Source organism: Tenrec ecaudatus, chromosome 6 (assembly GCF_050624435.1).
Source record: "Tenrec ecaudatus isolate mTenEca1 chromosome 6, mTenEca1.hap1, whole genome shotgun sequence".
NCBI classification, from domain to species: Eukaryota; Metazoa; Chordata; class Mammalia; order Afrosoricida; family Tenrecidae; genus Tenrec; species Tenrec ecaudatus.
Genome location: NC_134535.1, coordinates 15,918,524 through 15,939,553, shown reverse-complemented (window position 1 = coordinate 15,939,553; position 21,030 = coordinate 15,918,524).

Here is a 21,030-nt window from a genome sequence, read left to right as displayed (position 1 = left end):
AAACCCTAACCAGAGGTCATGGCAAGCTGTGGCTGTGTTGAGATAAAGTCCTTGGGTTTGCCAAAAGAGCCTAGCTCCAGCCGGGACTATGGAAAGGCTGAGGTTCAGCCTTAGCCAGCCCCCAAAGTGGTAAGCCCAAACCCCACAACTTCTCAAAAGTTCATGGATCTGGGCCTACTTATCTTTGTGATGCTTCTCCTGTGACATGACAGTGTGGAATTTCCCTCTCAGTGACTCTCCTGAGCTGATTTCTGTGAAGTCCAAGCTTCAGGTTTTACAGTCTCAAAAGAGAACATACTATTTCAGGGAAGCATGCCAAACTGCACAGAATCCATGATGAGGCTCACAACTGAACAGGGGCAAACTCGTGTGACTGCGCACACACATGTGGTGACCTGAGGCCAGAGAGACTGTGGCTCAGCCAAGTGGATGCAGGAGCAGGGTCAAGGGTAGGAGGGCAGAAGGGCAGGAAGGCTTATTAACAACAGTGTGTTCTAAGCAAGCATAGTAACATTCATTTCATCCATAGGCATAAAAATTTAGACATATAATTTGTATTTATTTATTTCATAAAACTAGTTATACTTGTGATGAAATAATAAATTTGTACTGCTCTGTCCTTTTTATTTCCATAAACAAACATGTAACATAATGAGAAAAAGTGCCATACAAGCAGAGGGTAACACACTATCATTCATTTCACCTTTGTTATGCCCCAAATTCCCATGAGATATTATGAGTGAATTATACAATTCCTGAAACTGTGCAAAGAGCTAAGGATTTTGTCAAAACAATTGCTGTCAGTTCAGCAGAATCAGAAAAGGATTCTTCAAAGATGAGCATAATATGTGCTGAGGAGAGAAGTCACCTGATTCTATACAGCAAACACAGTAACTGTTGTCTAATTGGCCTACCTGTAAAGCAGTGATTCTCAACCTTCCTAATGCCACGACCCTTTAATACAGTTCCTCATGTGGTGGTGACCCCCAAACCATAACATTATTTTTGTTGCTACTCCATAACCATAATTTTGCTAGTCATAAACCGGGCGACCCCTGTGAAAGGGTCGTTAAACCCCAAAGGGGCCTCAACCCAAAGGTTGAGAACCACTGCTCTAAAGGAATGGGATCCTCCTCCTACCCAAAAATGGTTAAGGATTAAATCACACGGGCTTTGATGCTCAGATGAAAGTGAAGAATATTGCAAATGAAGATGTCAATCAAGAAGCAAGATGTAAATATCTTAAATGACAGCTTTATTGTTTTTTGACAGGTATTATTTGATTCTTTTTCATTAATATTTTACAACTTTTATAATCCAGTTTTGTTTATCTCATTTATTGTTCTTATTTAAGTATTAACTATATTAAATAATAAACTACATTTTGTACTTATTTAAGTATTAACTATATTAAATAATAAACTACATTTTGTATATATTTTTTAATACTTAAAATGGTCATTAGGGCTGCAAACTGGTTGTTAAATTATTTTAATCGCACCACTGACCACAAACCCATGGCTGCTGACTTGATTTAAATTCACTAAAACCTTGTAACGTTGACAAGAACTGTTCGTAGGATTTCCCAGACTGCAAATCTTTACAGAAGCAGACTGCCTCACCTTACTCCTGTGAAGTAGCTGCTGGGTCTGAACTGACAAACTTTGGGGTAGTAGCCCAATGATGAACTCACTTCACCACCAGGGATCACCACCCCTAGGGTAGAACTATTATTGTTGTCCGTTACCCTTGAGCCAATTCTGAATCAGAGTGACCTCAAGTGTGGAGTGCAGAACTGCCCCATAGCATAGGGTGCTTTTTAAAGATGTAGACCACCAGGCCGGGCTTTCCAGTGTTTCTGCCTGGGTTTGAACCATCAAGCTTGCAGCTTGTAGTCAAATGATTTTCTGCCTAGCCCTTTGTAGTACCAGAGATGTTAGAACTAATATGTAATTGTATTACTGGGTGAATGAATGAACATCAAATTCTACCTCTGACACTGATTAAGAGCTTGTGCATTTGACGAGTGCTTTCTGAGATGGATTTTTCTTACAGTAACCTCCTCACCAAGCTTAGTGGAAACAGAATGATGCATGTAAAACTTTCTGCACATAGTAGGAGTTAGTTAACTAGATAGATAAGTAGGTGGGTAGGTAGGTACCTCCCTTTTTAAATCTAGTTCTCAACCCATTGTAAACAGAATCACCTTTTCATTCACACTGGCTTAACCCCGGGGTGGGGAGACAATCTCAAATTCTCTCTAATCACATTTGAAGGATAAAATGCTGATAATGAGTGAAAGATGATTTTGTCATAATGGGGTTTCATTTTCATATTGCTAGGTTGGAAAGTAATTTAAAGAAAGCAGAGGGAAAATACCCTGCAGCTTGTCCTAAATGGTTAATGATCCTTGGCAAGCAATCTGTCCAGCACGGGACAGACTTCTTTTGTAGTCTGATGGCTGATCTATAATCAGGTTCTGTTGGGCTGTTCTCCTGAGCCCCCCACATAGCTCTCCATGGGGCTCAGTGAGTGCACCATGGAGGAAAATACCCAATGCTTTGATCATAGCCATTTCTGTTTTCCTAGAAGCTTCCTGAGAGAGGAGGGGCTACCCAGGACTGCCAGGTGTTGTTTCCTCTTGTGTGAGAGAAACGCCTTCTCCAAGTGTTTGGAGATTAATGTTTGGTAGGATGATAATGCTGTTGCTCACTCGCTTCCCTCCCTCTTTACCTCTATGTGTTCTACAAGCATCAGTTTAGAAACTACTACCCCAGGGACTGATATAGGAGATGGCATATACTTCATTGAGTTAAAATCAAGAAGTCAACAGGGATGTCTTCTTATTGGCGACTTCAGGGGGGAGGGCGGGGAGAGGGGAGCACACTGAGATGGTGGTGGGGTGAGTATGTTTGTGCCCTTGCGTCTTAATCCAGCCTCTGGATTCAACCTACAATCTTTGATTCGTATTGCCCTTCCCCCTCCCTCAAAGGGAGCTCCGGCAGAACCCTTTTCTCTTCCCTTTGCTTCAAGTGCCTCTTCTCTTTTGTTTTATTCTTCTGTGTCCTCACAATTCCCTAAGGCTCACCTAGATCATCCAGGTTAACCTCCCAAGGTCCTTTGCTTTTGAACAATTTATTGTGCTTCAGTTGAAAATTTATCGAGCAAATTTATTTTCCAATCAATAATTGGTCATCAATTTGTCCGGTGACATTGGTTCTCTTCCCCACCCTATGTCAACACTTTCCCCATTTCCTCTCTGGGTTCCCCATTTCCTTTCAACTGGTTTCCCTGCCTTCCCATTTTTTATTTTGGGCAAATGGTGCCATTTTGTTCTCCTATAATTGATTATTCTAAGAGGCACACTCTTTGCTGGTTTGATTCTTCATGTTTATAGGCTATTTATGGGCTGAGAGCTGGCCTCTGGGAGGGACTTAAGCTCCAAGTTATAACGTTTTCTTAGGGGGACAGTCTTGGAGGTTCGTCCATTCTTTACAGAATGGGAAGACTAGTCTTTTAATTTTATTACAGTTTTGTTATGCATTTTTCCCCTTGTAACCTGGAGCTCCTATTGAGGTCCTGCTCAGCATACACAGTCCTGGTAGCCAGGAACCATCTAGTTCTTCTGCACTCTGGTCTAAGAAGTTTTTGGTTCATAGTGGCCATTAGTCCTCTGGACTAATTGCTTTCTTGAATCTTCCAATTTTTTCTTTCTCCTTTGCTCCAGGTAAGAAGAGGTCAATAGTTGCTTCATAGATGCCCACTCACAAGCTTTTAATATCCAAGATGCTACTCACCAGGCTTAGATATAAAACTATCTTTATGAACTATGTTTTGCCAATTGACTTACATTCCCCAACTATGACTGAAGCCCAATAGTTCAGTCCTAATGTCTAAGTCATTTTATAACTGTGCTTCTGTGTGTTCCATGACACACTTATATCTATATATCTCAACATAAATATATGTACAGAAATGTATGCATATGTATACACATGCAAATATATGTACACATATACATTTACATTCATATATATATGCCATGGAACATATAGGAGCATAGTTATAAAAAAAGAAAGCCAAGCCATGTTTTTTTCTGGTTGCTTCATATGCTTGTAAACATAGGGCATTGAATAAAGAAGATGGAAGGAGAACTGATGCATTTGAATTGTGATACTGGAGAAGAATATTGAAAATGCTAATGGACTACTAAAAGGACAAACCAATCAATCTTGGAAGAAGTACAGCCAGAGTGCTCCTTAGAGGCAAGGATGGCAAGATTTCATTCTGCATACTTTGGGCATGTGACAATAGTCTCTGGAGAAGGACATCATGCTTGGTAAAGTGAAGGAGCAGTGAAACAGAGGAATGCCCTTCTGAGATGGACTGACACAGCACCTGCAACAACAGGCTCAGACACAGAAACAATCGGAAGGGTGGCACAGAACCATGTGGTGTTTTCTTCTATTGTGCATAGGGTCGCTCTGGGTTGGAATCGACTTTAACAACAATAACATATATATTCGTATTTATGCCACAAACACACATACATGCACATACTAGGCATATATTTCTATATTATGCTTATTTATTTATATAGATATTGATATCTTTATAAATTTCAACCACAACTGTTTATATACATGAGTGCACTCCCATACCACCTACTCACAGATGTAACATACACATTTGACTCTGTACTTATGCTAATTATTATTATTACTGTACTATGCCTCTTCTGTTTGCCTTTACCTTGGTCATATTGTGCTGCTTGCCCCATGCTTTGTCTGTCCCTTCCCTCCACCACATCTAACACTTGTGTACTATCTAGTAAGTGATTCTTCTTTCCTTTCCCTCTCAATCATTAGTTAATATTTCTCTCTGTGTACAAACAGCTTTTCTTTGTGTACAAACTTTTTTTATAATAGTGGTCTTATCCAACATTTATCCTTTCATAATTAACTTATTTTGCTCAGCATAAATGTCTTCCAGATTCATTCACTTTGAGAGATGATTCATCAATTTATCATTATTCTTCATGATTATGTAGTATTTACATTGTATGCATGTACCTCAATTTGTTGGCCCGTGCATCTGTGGATGGACATCTAGGTCATGGCCATATTTTTTCTACTGTGATGAGCATGGGTGCGCAAATGTCTATTCATGCCACAGCTCTTATTTCTCTAGAGCATGTACTAGGAATGAAGTTGCTCGATCGTATTGTATTTCCATTTCTAACCTTTGAGCCAATATCACACTGACCCACACTAGTTGTAAGAATCTCGCTTTTTTTTTAAGTTAGAAAACTAGAGACTTTATCTTCTTTGAAAGCATAATTCATTTTCTCTGTGTATACTGGTTTCTATTGGTGGTGTAACAAATTGCTAAAATTTAAAAGCAAAAAACCGTCCTAAATCTTGAGTTGATTTTAATTCACGAAATCCCCAGGTTTTCCAGAGTAGAGCTGCTCCCTATGTTTTTTGTTGGTATTTTTGTTTTTGGTTCATTTTGATTGCTGTGGTAAAGTAGAAGGGCCATCAACAAGACAGACTGACACAGTGACCACAACACTGGGCCCAGGCATGGGAGCAATGGTGAGGCTGGTGCAGAATTGGGCAGTGTTTTTTTTTTTTCTATTGTGCACAGGGTCTCTATAGGTGCAGAACTGACTGGATGGTACTAACAACAACAACAACAACAACAACAACAAACTTTATGGAAGCAGCTCTCTAGGTCTCTCTTCTATGATGCTGTAGGGTTTGTTTGAACTGCCAAGCTTTAGGTTAGTGATTGAGATCAAAGACAAAGGTTCAAAATGAGCCTTTAAGTGCTAAGGCAAGAGATCATCAGGACTGTTTGCTTCTGGAGGCTCCAGGGAAGAAAGAACTCCTTGTCCCTTCCAGCTTCTAGATGCAGCCAGTCTTCTTTGGCTCTAAACATCACTCCAATCTCTGCTTCCATAGTCACATGATCTCTGAATCTTCTGGCATTCCTCTTACCGGTTCCACTGTAATTGCATCTGGTCCACTTGGTGCGCAGGTCTGTAGAAACAGGCAACAACGACTGCTATAAACCAACAGTTGTGATGTTTCATAACTGCAAGGTTCCTTTGAAATCAATAAGTTATGTCATCTTTGTCAGCCCTAATTTTGCCTCCAAGTAACTATAGTTTGGGTTATTAACAATCTTCACAAATTTATGGAGTCCTCCTAAATTACACAACAAAACTGAAAAGTGAACCCACTTGTGGGACCTGTGGTCACTTTGTCATACTTCCCAGAAACATCCAGTGAGAGTGGCTGATGTTGACTCCATGGTGAGCGAGACGTGTATATCACACAGATGCAAGACCAGGTTGTATTCATTTCAATTGCTACTGTAACAAATCATCACAAATCTGGTGGTTTAAAACAACCCAGATTTATTGTCTTTTAGTTCTAGAGGGCAGAAATGCAAAATGAATTGGCAGAGCTATGTACCTTCCTTCTGGAAGCCTGGAGAAACTCTGTCCTTGCTTTTTCCAGCTTCTGTAGGCTGGTACTCAGATCTCTGTTTCCATGATCATCTAGCCAATATCACTGACCCCTCTTGTCTTCCTCGTCCTTATGGGTCTTTTCAGTTACACCAGTACAACTGGGATAATCCAGATGGGTAAATAATGCATTATTAGCTCCATGGTCAACATTTCAAATGTACTAAGCACCCTGCAGGAGGAAACTGTGTGGCTCTTTGCTCCCACAAATATTTGCAGTATTATATATCCTGTGCAGGGTCATTATGAAATGAGATTTGCTCAATAGCATTGGGTTTGGCTTGATAATTTTGGTACTGGCATAATTGAGGACAACCTTCTCCCAATTGAAATTCTTAATAAGGGAAGTAGAGTAACATTCACAGGTTGTAGTGATTAAGGCATGAACATGTTTGTGGGGCCTACCACAATGTGGTAGTTACATAATTGCATGTCCACTTGAATATATATATCTAAAAGTCTAAGGGCGGAGTTTAGACTATCAATCAGGTGACAGACTAATGGTGTGGGCGTGTCCTCATAAAGAGGTTCCTAGGAACCTACACACATCACCACCATCACCCCCCCTCCCGCCCTCACCTTCTCACTGGCAGGCCCTGGTTGCTGCCAGAGCCCTAAAGACGCATCCAACACCACTGGAACCACAAGTCTTTGCACCGCCTGGCCTGTGATCTTCCTGCATGCTGCATGATTGGATGTTGCTGTGTGAGTCTGAAGAGGGATTTATGACTACTGCAGGACTTACGGACTTGAGGTGGACTGGGCTGGGATTCTTTCTTGATATACAGTTACTTTTTGATATACTTGCACTTAAACGAGTGCCACTGCATTTGTATCTCTAGTCAACACGACACACACACACCAGGTAACATAGTAACTCCACAGTTTCTGGCGATTTGGATGTGGACATCTTTTTGAGGACATTTCTCTGCCTAACATATATAACTCTATTACCTACGATTTCCCATCTCAGGATGTTAATAGACCAATACTAGAATTTCTGTTTCTTTTCTTCATACCTCTTAACTTTTTTCTCATATTTTTAATTTCTTGGTTTTGTTGCACTATATTCTTAAATGAGTTCCTTGAATTCAAATCTTTCAGATCACTAACTGACTCCAGCTATTTTTATTCTCTCATTTATCTAATCACATATTTTTTTCCTAATTATCCCACTTCTAAGTTCCAGGACTATGATTCTGTTTCATAGTAGCTAGCTTTTCAATATCCCTGAGGATATTAAGTATAATTTTTCTGAATTTATTTTCACTTATAGTCTTAATTAATATAGTTTTTCAGTGGGAGGGCTATCTTTCTTTTGACTATATAGTTTGATGTTTCCTTCAAAGTGCATGGTTTTCAAAAATATTTGATGATTCCTGGCTGTTCTTGTTCATAGTTAAAGGCTATATTTTAAAATATAGGAAACTGGGTCATGCGTTGCTAGGCAAATTACTTATCTCTGTTAACCTGTCAATGAATTCAAATGCTGATTAATTGGTCAGTCACTAGTGATTCCCAATGAAAATCAGAATGTATAGTTAAGGTGTCTGTGATTTATCTTCTTGACTTAGGATCTTGTATCTTGGGACACAGACTATACCCTTGAAGTCTCCCAAGTTAAAATTTATACTTTTGAGTATTTTGTGGATGACTTTGACCGTAGTTAACTCTTTCAAAAAGAAAAACTTCTACATGTACATATATAAGTATGTGGATATATATATATTTCTTTTTCCCCAGTGCACAAACTCATGTTCTTCCAAGAAAAGTTATTCGTTTGTTTATATATTGTTTCTCAGGGTTTTATCCTAAGGGCCCAAGCCATTGCTACCAGATGTGCAAGAAGGAAGAGGGGGCGTTCAGTGTTAGCAGCTGTTCCAAATGAGTCTTTAATTAATTTCTCTGACTATTTTGCTTCGTTACCCTCAAGCTCTTTGTGCTTGTTGACTCTGAACTTGGAATTTCTCTGGAGAGTCTATGGGAAAGCCTTCATGTACTTCAAAAACTGTTTCCCGTAAGTAAGTTTCCCTGTGCCCCTATTTCTCCCTCAGACCAATCCAATCCGCTTTGTTGTTCTTAACCTTTCTTTTTCTTTTATTTCCTGTGATTGATCACCACTGGGGAAATGATTGGACCACTGAGTACGTCTTTCTTCAACTATAATGAATATTGCCATATTGTTCTACAAAGAAACTAAAATAACTCTTATTTCCACCCCAGTATTTAAGATGTTCCATTTTCCCACATTCTCACAATGCTCAAATGTATTACTATATTTTCTACATGCTACCAAACCAGAAGGTATAAATGTCATTGAAATTTTGTGAATGTTGGTGACATATTTTAAATGGGTGTTATGTTTTCTCATCTGTAAATTAACATATGATTGGTTTTTTTTTCTTATTATTGCTAAGGCATTTCTTCTGTATTGTGAGTGATAATTACCTTATCATCTCCAACCCCCTGGTAACCTGTCATCTAGATACTTTCTCTATGATTTTGCCTGCTGGAGATATTTCACATAAGTGAACTCATATAATATCTGTCCTTTCATGTTGGGCTTACTTGACTTGGTCTAATTTTTTTTTCAAGATTCATTCTTGTAGCATATACTAGAACTTCATAATTGCATAGACTAATAATACTGTACTGTATGTAATCACCATATTTTTATCTATTCATCTTTACTTCCATGTTGTTGACATTGTGCATAAACCCACTTTGAATATGGGTGGGCAGATATCTGTTTGGAACCTTGCTTTCAAGCATTTTGGTTATATATCTAGGAGTGGACTTGCTGGTGATATGGTAATTCTATATTTCACTGTCTGAAGAACAGGCAAACAGATTTGCACAGTTTCTGTATCACTGGATGCTCTTACTAGTAAAACATAAATGAGCCCTGGTAAGGTAGTGACTAGGCATTCAGTTGCTAACTAAAAAGTAGGCGGTTCAAATCCACTAACTGCTCATGGAGAGAAAGGCATGGCCATCCATCAAGGTTTACTTGTGTTTCCTTGGAAACCTTCTGGAGCACTTCTACTCAATCTCATGGGATTTTTAGGACTTGCAATCAATTTGACAGCAATGAGTTGGGTTTGGATTTTAGGAATACATTTCCAATGTCTCCATGCCATAACCAATATTCATTCTTCCTTCTCTTTCTTTTTAAAAATAATATCCATACTATTATTTTTAGTTGCTGTCAAGTCAGTTCTGACCCATAGTGACCTTATGCACCACAGAACAAAGCAGTGTCTGTTCCTGCACCATCCATATTCGTGGGGATGCATTTCTATCTCATTGTGATTTTGATTTGCGTGTATCTAATAAGGAATGAATAATGATACAATATCAGGATTGCAAGAAGGCTATTGACAACCAGAGATAAGCAGATGATACAACTTATCTTCTGAATAACAAACCCATATCAGATATATAGCTGCAAAAAATCCCCCTTTCCCTCTGTATGTTGTTGTTGTTTTCTTGATAATGTGTGTTAAGGCACATTTTTAAAGGTAATTAAGTCAAATTTATTTTTCTTTTATTAATTGGGCTTTTTAAAAATTTAACAATCCAATGGCAAATACAAGGTCCTGATGATTATATCTAGGTTTTTGCTTGAGATGTTTATTATTTAAGCCCTATATGTAGACCATTGACCCATTCTGAGTTCATTTGTATAGGGTATGAGGTAAAAGAAGAACTTTACTCTATGGCATGTAAAAATCCAGTCAATCCCAACACCCTTTCATGGATTTGACAGTCCTGTTGATAATCAGCTGGCCATAGAGGCATGGTTGTCCTGAACTCTGGCTTCTCTTTTGTTTATATGTCTATGTTAATGCCAGTGTTATTGTTTTGATTGCCACTGCCTTGTATGTTTTGAAAATGGGAATTGTGGCTCTTCTACTCGATTCTTTTTCAAGAAAATTTGGGCTACTTTTGAGCTTCTTGCAACTCCATATGAATTTGAATATCCACTTTTGATTTCTAGCAAATAAAAAGATGGCTGTTGGAATTTTGATAGTTCTAGCTTTAAATATAGAGCTTGTTTTGTGTAGCATTTATGTGTTAAAATATGAATCTTCCACTTCATAAACTTAAGATGCCTTCCATTTATTTAGTTCTTGCTAACTTGCTTTCAGCAAAATTTGGTCACATTCAATATACAAAGACTTCACTTTCTTATTTAAATGTATCTCGAGGTTGTTGTTTTTTACCCCTTTAGATGCTGTGTTAGTCTGAGTAGACTAGAGAAACAAATCCATGGACAAATATATGTGTATAAGGAAGAGATTTATATACAAGTGCAATTGTACAGTAAGAAAACATCCCAACCCAGTCCAGTCCAAGGCCATAAGTCTGATATTAACCCATATGTCTGATACCAATCTATAAAGTCCTCTTCAGACTCATGAAACAAATGCAATGAAGCCAAATGCAGAGTGCTCACAAGCCAGTGGGTAGAAAGTCTTTGGGTCCAGTGGCGTTGTAAGCATCTCAGCACTGGCAGGGGTCTCTCTGTGGCTTCTCCAGCTTCTGAGGTCTAGTTGCATCCATATGGCTTGTCTTCTGAAACATTTCTCCCGGGGAGTGTCAGAGAAAGAGAGAGGTTTCTTCTGCCTCCAAGAAGGAAGTACCAGATTTCCCAGAATTCTCAGAAGGCCATGTCCACCGACGTCTCATTGGCTATCCCCACATTGACAGCCTAGACTCCACCCCTATACTCTTAATCCTTAAATTGACAGCAGTTTAGGTGACTACCACAGATGCTATTGTAAATGCAGATGTTTTCCTAATTTCTTTTCCAGAATATTTATTGGTGGTGTATGGATGTTGCAATAAAAGGAAATTGAGGGCCATATGTGACCTCCTCTTGTTTCCATATTGCCATGAGGCAAGGGTCAGACACATCTCCCCGTCCTTCTTTACTTATTTGGACACCAACCATTTCCCTCACAGCACTCTTTATCTCTGCTGGACTTGATAATTCATTGCAATGGCCTCACAGACAGTACTCACAAGTGAGGGGTTTATTAGGGAAGCAATAAGTTACAAGTCAGGATCAGCGAACTGTATGGATACAGTCATTGGTCTCCTCAGCCAGCAGGCAAATCTCTCTCTGGTTCTCAGCCTCTTAGCCACAAGTTTCTCTGCAGTTTGAATTCTCTCAGTCTCATGGTCTCTCAGCCTTGGCCTCCAAGGGACAGCCCACCTATCCTCGATCCTACATTTCATTAGACCAGATGAGGAGAAGGTACCCTATTGTCTTAAGACTGCTCCTCAGAGTCAATGATGCATATGGTCTCGGCAGCTTCCACCGCGTCAGGGATCTTGGATGTGCTCTTCCAAGACCCTCAGGATTTCTCTCTCTCCCGCTGCTTCAAATATGGCACATCCCTAGAGCCAGCAGGATGGTGGTGGAGAAAATTGATCAATCCCCTCTATTAGTGATACACACTGTTGCATAGTCTACCTAATAATTTGGTGAAAGTTACAGAGATTTGAGTAGAAAAGCCACAATAGGAAATTTTACTCACCACAGAAGCACTGGTAAGAAGATACAACTGTGACATTTTAAACCATTCCTGATTTTAAACCATGCAATAGTCCCTTGTTCCATCCATATAAAGTACTGAATGAACACAATGAAGTTTTCTGAAATTCCCATTCTTCTCAAGGCTATCCTAGTTTGGTATGACCCACAGAGTTGAAAACCTTGGCATAGTAAATAAAACACAAGTAAATATCTTTCTGATATTCTCTCTCTTCAGTCAAGATCCATCTGACTGACATCAGCAATGATGTGCCTTGTTCCATGCCCACTTCTGGATCTAACCGGAACCTCTGGAAACCCCCTGTTAATGCAATGATGTTACCATTGTTAGATTATCTTAAGCAAGATTTTACTAACATATGATATAGTTTGAACATTCTATTGAGTCAGCTTTGTTTGGATTAGGTACAAATATGTCTCTTCTGGCCAGTTGGCCAAGTAGCTGTCTCCCAAATTTCCTGTCATAGATGAATGAGTGCTTCCAGTATTTCATCAGCTTGTTGAAACATTTCAATTGATAGTCCATCAATTCCTGGGGCCTTGCTTTTGATTAATGTTTTCTGTGCAGCTTGAACTTCTTGCAGCACCATTGGTTCTTGTGGATATGCTACCTCCTGAAATGGTGGAATGTCAACTCGTTCCTCTTTGGTACAATCAATCACTCTGTGTATTCTTTCCATCTTCTTGCATCATTCAATATTTTGCCCATAAAATCTTTCAAGATTGCAACTCAAGGACTGAATATTTTTCTTCAGTTCTTTCAGTTTGAGATACACTGAATTTATCTCCCCTTTGGGTTTTCTAGTTCTGGATCCTTTGCCTATTTTGTTGTAATATTTGACTTTGTCTTAGAGGGCTGCTCTTTGAAATTTTCTGTTTGGCTCTTTTATTTCATTTTCTTTAGCTAGTCTACAATAATAGGAAATTTCAGAGTCTCTTCTGACATCCACTTTGACCTTTCTTTCTGTCCTTTTAATAAATTTTGCTTCCTTTATGAGAGATATTCTCGAAAAAGGGACATTCTTGACGCCCTCCCACAGCTCCTCAGATCTTCTCTCATTAGGGTTAAGTATGTCCAATCTGTTCTTGAGATGTTCTCAAAATTCTAGTGAGATAGACTCCAGGTTGCATTTTGGTTCTTGTGGACTTGTTTTAATTTCCTTCAGTTTTATCCTGCACTTACCTGTGAGTAATTGATGTTTTGTTCTATAGTCAGCCCTGTTATTTTTTTACCTGCTGTTCATTCCTTCCCACAAATGTGGTCTATTTGTGATCTGTATAGCCCATTATCTCCATCATCTCTTCCCCAAAAATGTGGTCTATTTGATTCCTGTACATCCGTCACCTCCATCATCTCTTCCCACAAATGTGGTCTACTTGTGATCTGTATAGCCCATTATCTCCATCATCTCTTCCCACAAATGTGGTCTATTTGATTCCTGTAGAGTCCATCTGGAGAAATTCATGTGTATCTTTTGTGTAGTTGAAAAAAAGGTAATTACAATGAAGGAGTTCTTCGTTTTGCAAAATTCTATCCTGTGATCTCCAGCTTTGTTTCTGTCACCAAGACCTTCTTTTCCAACTACTATCCATCCCTTCCTTTTAGTTTACAACTTTCCCATTCCAATTGCCAATAATCATCAATTTACCTGAATCACATATTTGATCAATTTCCAGCTGAAGCTGTTGATAGAATTCTATAATTCCTCTCATCATACTTATTTAATCAATTTGCTCAGAAAATCATCAGAAAAGCTGGATTGTATGAAAAAGAATATGGCATCAGGATTGGTGGAAAGCTTTTTACCAATCTGTGATATGCAGATGACACAATCTTGCTTGCTGAAAATCAGGAGGACTTGAAGCACTTACTCTGTTAATCTGGGTGGACTAGAGAAGCAAATTCATAGACACTAATATGTATATAAGAAAGAGCTTTCTATAAAAGAGCAATTGTATATTGAGAAAACATCCCAGCTTAGTCTATAAGTTCTTCTTCACTTTGGAATGTCCTGAGCACTCAAGACACTGGGTGGGGCTTAGCCTTTTAGAGCCTTCTTTGCAGGTGTGTCCTAACCCATTTAAATATTCAAATTGATGCTGAAGGCAAGTGGACTTACAAATTGTCTATATTCACACTCCTCAATAATCATTCCTATAAATCATTATATCAATAACCATAAGCAGAAGAAAACAGTATAAACTAGTACAGCCAGATCCTAAACTCAATTCTTAAAACAGTCAAGTTCAATCCTTATCTATCGTATCTTAATCCTTATCTAACTTACCCCATATGGCCTTAAGCCTGTGGCTGCATTACCTCAAGCCAAGGTCAGGCCTTCTGTTAGCCATTCTCACTAAGCAACATAGTCTTTGAGAAATTCAAAAGGTGATTTTGCCACCTGAGCTCAAGATTCACATTTACCACAATCATTTTCACATTTCTGACAGAATTAACCAAAGACAATTTCTAGGAATTAAAACGTTAACTTTCCATATTCTTTCCAGAACACCATCCATTAAACTTTATGATCATATCTGACCTCTGGCTAGCAACAGATGAAAAAGGCAAAGGTCAAACAAGCATCCACTCTCCATCTCTATGATTTGTTTCTCTATAATATATTAGTCAGGGTTGACTCAAGAAGCAAATTCATAAATGCTAGTACGTGTATAAAAAAGAGCTTTGTATCACAGAGTACCTAAATACTTTAATATAAGCTGAGATACCTAATTTTACCACAAAAAAATTGGGGGGCTTTTACAGCATAAAAAAGTGCTGAAAAAACTTGGCTCATACTCAAGTATATATGGTAATTGTATATTAAGTAAACATCCCAGCCCAGTCCAGATAAAGCCCACATGTCTGATAGCAGTCTTTAAATTCCTCTTCAGACTCACGCAGCACAGGCAGTGGTGCCAAGTGCAGGAAGATCACTGGCCAGTGGGTGGAAAATCTTGTGGATCCTGTGGCACTGGAAGCATCTTAGTGCTGGCTTTGGTCTCCACGTGGATCTTCCAGCTCCAAGGCTCTAGCTGCCATCAGCATAGCTCCATGTGGCTTGTCAACAGCAATGTCTTGCAGGGAGAGAATGTGTCCTACCTCTAGCCAGCTATTGATCTCCATAGCACTTCCAAATGATGCCATCAAGCTGAAACCCGATTGACAGGCTAAACTCCACTTCTTCACTCTTAAGAGTCTCAAGTTGACACCAGATTATGTAACTCCCACACTTAACTGATGAAGATCAAGGATTGCAGGCTTCAGGATGGGTTGTGACTCTATGCAAAGAAGACCCAAATCCTCACAACTGGATCAATAGATAAATGTCATGATAAATGGAGAAAAGGTTGAAGTTGTTAAGGATTTTGTCTTGCTTGGCCTCACAATCAATGCTCATGGAAGCAGTAGTCAAGAGATCAAAAGAATAGTTGCATTAGGTAAATCTGTTGCACAAAACCTCATTAGAGTATTGAAAAGCAAAACTTACTTTGAGGACTCAGGTGTACCTGACCCAACACATGATATTTTCATGCACATGTGAAAGTTGGGCATAGAGTAAAGAAGGTAGAAGAAGAATCAATGCATTTCCATTGTGGTGCTGCAGAAGAGTATGCTAAAAGAACAAACCGATCTGTTTTGGAAGAAATATGGCCAGAGTGCTCCTTGCAAGCAAGGATAACAAGACACTGTCGTAGACATTTTAGACATGCTGTTAAGAAAGACCAGTCCCTGGAGTTGGCTATCATGTGTTGTAACGTACAGGGCCATTGAAAAAGAGGAAGGCCCTCAAGAGATGGGTTGACACTGTGGTTGCAACAATAGGAGCAAACATAGGAACAGCGTGGGGCTAGTGCAGGACCACGCATTGTTTCATTCTGTTGTGAATAAAGGCACTACGGGTTGGAACTGAATCGATGGCACCTAACATAGCAGCAAAAACAACGATACACACTGATTTTCTTCATTGCTATTGAATCTTGGATCTTTGCTGAATTTGTGTATTAATGTGAGTAGCTTTTTGTGGATGCTTTGGGAGACCGTTATACTTATTTTTATCCAACTTGGATACCTTTTATTTCTTTCTCTTGCCTAATTGCTTTAGCTAGAACTTCCAAGGCAATGCTGAATATCAGTGGTGAAAACAGCATGCTTTTTGGTTGCTGATCCTCAGGCAAAAGCTTCTTGTTTTTTCATCATTGAATAAGCTGTGAGGTTTTCTATAAAAAATGCTCTTTATGATGTGGAGAAAGTGCCTTTCTTTTGCTAATTTCTAAGTACTCTATTTTGACAAGATATTGGATTTTGCCAAATGCTTTTTCTGCATCAATTGTGAACATCATCTGGGTTTTTTCTCCCTTTGTTGTACTAACATAGTGTTTATACTTACACTAATTTGTGGTTTATAAAAGTTATTGATTATAATGTAGTAGCATATACTTTTTCTTTCATGACGTGCTTTTGGTGCTTTATTAAGATAAAACTTAACTGCCAGGAGATTTTGTAGAAAGCCCTTTTTTAAGATTAAAGTACTGGTTTTTCATATTTGGTATTGAGTACACCTGGAATATATTTTGATTAATGTATGAACTAGAATTCATTTTTTCTCATCTGCATAATCAAAAATCTCTGTATCTTTCACTTAATAGATTATACTTTCCCTACTCAGCTTCAGTTTCAATTTTTATTTATATCATGTTTCCGGGTTCTTTATTCTTATTTCATTCTTTTGTCCATTCTCTGCTCCATCAAGGCCTCTCCAGCATTTGGGGTTGTCAGTGTTTTATATTTTAATTGCAAGGTCCACCACCTTTCTGTCAGGGTGCTGTACTGGAGTGGTTTGTTGCTATCATGTTGGAAGGTGTGCCATCAGTATTGAAAATCAATCATCACTACGTGTATTTCTGGACTTTGATTTCTTTTTTTACATTGATAACTTTCTCATCTCTGGATTCTCATTTCTATTGACTTGGTGTATCTGCCTACCATTGTGCCAGTATCTATATACATAACAAATAATTTCACTGCTTCAAATACCAGTAGGGCACCTAAGGTGGGCAGCTTTCAGAGCAATCTCTATGTGAAGACAGATGAAAATCAATGGCTTGGTGATGAAGTTCCAAAACGCAGCCAATGGAACGTATGGAAGTTGACAGAACAGCAGAATATTAACCAACTCGTTGCTATAGACATGTCATCAGGAAGGATCAGTTGCTGGAGGATTCAGATTGTGTTTGGTGAAGCAGAGGGTCAAAGAGGGCGAGAGACCCTTGGTGATAAGAATTGTCACAGCTGCAATGAGGACTTGGACATGTTGGTGATCTTGATGTGAGCACCAGTTCCCCATGAGTCAAAGTCAACTCAACGGTAGCTATCTATCATCTATCTAACAAGTGTGCAGTTATCGCATTGTTCTTTAAATTTCCATTTCTCTAATAATGTCTATTGCTGGGGCTTTTTTTCCCCCTACAATTTTCCACCAGGGATAGCTCTTTGGTGAGGTGTTCATTCCAATTCTTATGCAGTTTTTAATGGGGTTGTGTATTTGCTTATATTTTACTTTTAAAAGTTCTTTTGATATGTTGTATGTAAGTCCTTCACCTGGTCTGTGCTCTGAAAACATTTTTTTTTTCTCAGCCCGTGGCTTATCTTTACATACCCATAGCATTGTCTTCATTCAAGGTCATTCCAAATCTCACTGCCATCAAATAAATTCTGCTTCATAGTAACCTTATAAGACAGAGTAGAACGACTCCCGTGGGCTTCCAAGACTACATCTTTACAGGAGTAGAAAGCCTCATCTTTCTCCAGTGGAGCAGCTGCTGGTTCAGAACCACTATCCTTTTGATTAGCAGCCTAACGCATAACCCACTGTAACCCACTATAACACCAGGGCTACTTTGTCTTTCAAAGTGGAAGTTTTAAATTAAAAATAAAATCGTTGTATTGGGGGCTCATACAACTCTTATCCCTATCCATCCATTGAGTCAAGCACATTTGTCCAGTTGTTGCCCTCATCATTCTCAAAACATTTTCTTTCTACCTGAGCCCTTGATATCAGCTTCTCATTGATTCCCTCCCTTCCTGATGAACCCTTGGTAATTTATAAAGTATTATTTTTTGTGTGTCTTACACTGACTGATGCTTCCCTTCCCCCGAAGTTTTTTTTTTTTTTATGAGATCAGATGTGCACCATTTACACAGGAGAGCGTTACTTTTGACCTCCCGTGCAGCCTGGTTTGTAGGGGCTTCTTCTCAGAATTTGAAATGGAGAGGAATCTTGATGTGCCCGGGGCATCTCAGAACCTCCATTCCTCATCGTGGGCAGTGTTGGCTTTAAAGGTGATGTGTGCAGGGAAGACTTTTTCCACCCAAGTCCAAGCTGACCCTGACCCTTTCTCTTGGAGTTGACTTTGTTAGTATGTTTCCCCCACCCCACCCCCTAAGAGTCTAGTTTTTACTTAGGGTTTAGCCCCTTAAAAATTACAAGTTTTTCAGGGTTGCAGTTCTTATCTGTGATTTTCAAAGTCCAAATGCCTCATGTCCTTCCCTGAAAAGACATTAAAACTCCAACCTCCCATGATTAAGCTCAGCTAATTCTCCCAGGACAGGTGTTCCCTGGGTGTCAGATTTCTATGTTAATTTTCAGGGCTCACTCTATTTTAAGTCCCTGGAGATTTATCTTACTTCTTCTGAAGCTCAGCTATGCATCTTAAAAAATTGTTTGTTACATTTATCCATCATTTCTAAGTGTCTTTTTATTCACACGTTTTTTAAAATTTGCCAGATATCCAGAAATAGAAATATTCTCACTGCTTTCTATATTAAATATACATCAAAATTATGGTCCATTGATGACATCCTCTTAACATGTTCCAGTGCTGTTAAGTATTTATTGTTTTTTATACCTTTTCCATCATTCAAAGAAATTTTTATGCAGAAAGCATACAATGCGGGTGAACTCAGCATGTCATCTTGACCCATTTTTTGAATCGGGTCTTGAAGGTTGAGTGCAAACTTGCTAGGTGAAAATGGAGGCCAAGGCCAGGCTATGCTTAAGCAAGGAAGTTATGAATGAATGTGATTGGCTAAGAATAAGGAAAAGTTAAGTCTAGCTCGAGAGCGGTATGCATTAGTAGAGAGATGCAGGATGAATAGGTTTCAATGCTTTCTAAAATGGTTGTACACGGTGCAAGAAGGAATCTGGGTACTGCAGTTCAGAAACTGTTTATTTGTGTTGCATTATAATGGAATTTCTGGGTGGTGCAAATGGCTAACATGTTCAGCTGCTACATGAGAAGTTGGAGGTTCGTGTCCACCCAGAGGCACCTCTGTAGAAAAGCCTGGGTATCAACTTCCACAATAGCATCCATTGGCAATGCTAGGGAGCACAGCTCTACTCTGATACACAAGTCACCACGAATCAATTATTTGGAAATTAGTTTTTAGCTGTATCTACACTCTATACAAAAGGAATTTGAGCCAGAGAAATACAACGCATGTTCCAAGGAGTAAACCCAGCATTCTGTCTGATTACTAAAATAAAATATAACAAAAACAAAAGCCATTGTCATCCAGTTCGTTACAACTCAGAATGACCACAGGTGTAGGATAGAGTAGAACTCCTTATGGGGTTTCCAAGGCTGTACTCTTTATAGCAGCATCTCTCCAGGTCTTTTTCCCATAGGGCAGCTGTTTGGTTCATGCCTGAACCTTTTGGTTTGCACCTAGTGCCTAACCACTACACATCCAGGGCTTCTTTACTTGACTGTTCAGCCATTGAATGATGTCAGTTTCTGTAGGGCTCTGCCATAAGCAAAGAGAAGGTGGGGGATTTTTAAAGCACGAAGATGAAGTAATTTGCTAGTGAGGTTTAGTGTGCCAACTACGCCTGGATAGGACTATGTGGGTGGAGTTTAATCAGGTCGCAGCTTGATTGGAGGGTGGCCAAGAGAAATATTTCCATGGCTGGCATCCCCTCTATCTTCCTCCATGGCGAAAGATTAACACGACTAGTGAGCTGTTGCTTGAGCTGTTTCTTTGTCTCAACGATGTGCTACTGCACTACCTGTGGGCCCAGCCAACCTGTGAATCTTGCCACTGGAGTGTGAGGGTCCTTTGAGACCTGTTTCATTGTACTTCTGGTGCATATATATCTCTTGACCATGAGCTTGCGGCTGGTGGATCACGTTGCTATGAGTACATTGCTTGAGTTTGACATCCCAACAGGGTCTGCTTCATGGAGCTCCAAGAACTACTGCCTGTTGCTACTCCAGTAGTCTGCTGCCTGCTGCCTGCTGCCTGCAGGGCGACTTTGCCTGCTTTGCCTGATAGCTGACTCTGCTTTCTGCTTCCTTAACCTTGGACCTGCAGTCTGTGTGAGTCAAAGGACCTTCAGTATATTAACTGTTCCATGAAAGTGAGTTGAACTGAGCCCTCTGAACTGCTGTGTGGAGTAATTCGCCGTTATATTCCTTCTCATTGTGTGTATATATATATATGTATTCATATATATTCATATACATATTCATAAGTGTCCTGGCTTTGTTTCTCTAGAGAACCTTGCTTACAGAAGTAGCAAGGCTGTAACTGTTGGTCACTTCTAATCTGGAACAAAAGAGAAAGAAGGAAACAAATGACATAGAAATAAAAAAAATCTAATGACAGGACTAACAGTCTACATGAACCACTGACTCATCGACTCCAAGACCAGAAAAACTAGATGGTCTTTGACTACCACTCATAACTGTCTTGTCAGGGCCACAATAAAGGTTGTTCGCAACTTACAATACTCGGTTACAATGAACCTCACATATGACAACTTTTTCTTTCTTTTTTTGTGTGTGTCTCTTATTGGTAGTAATGTGTACTACAAATAACATCACAGTATGAAATTTTTTATATTGTCATACCTGTATATGTAATTTTTCC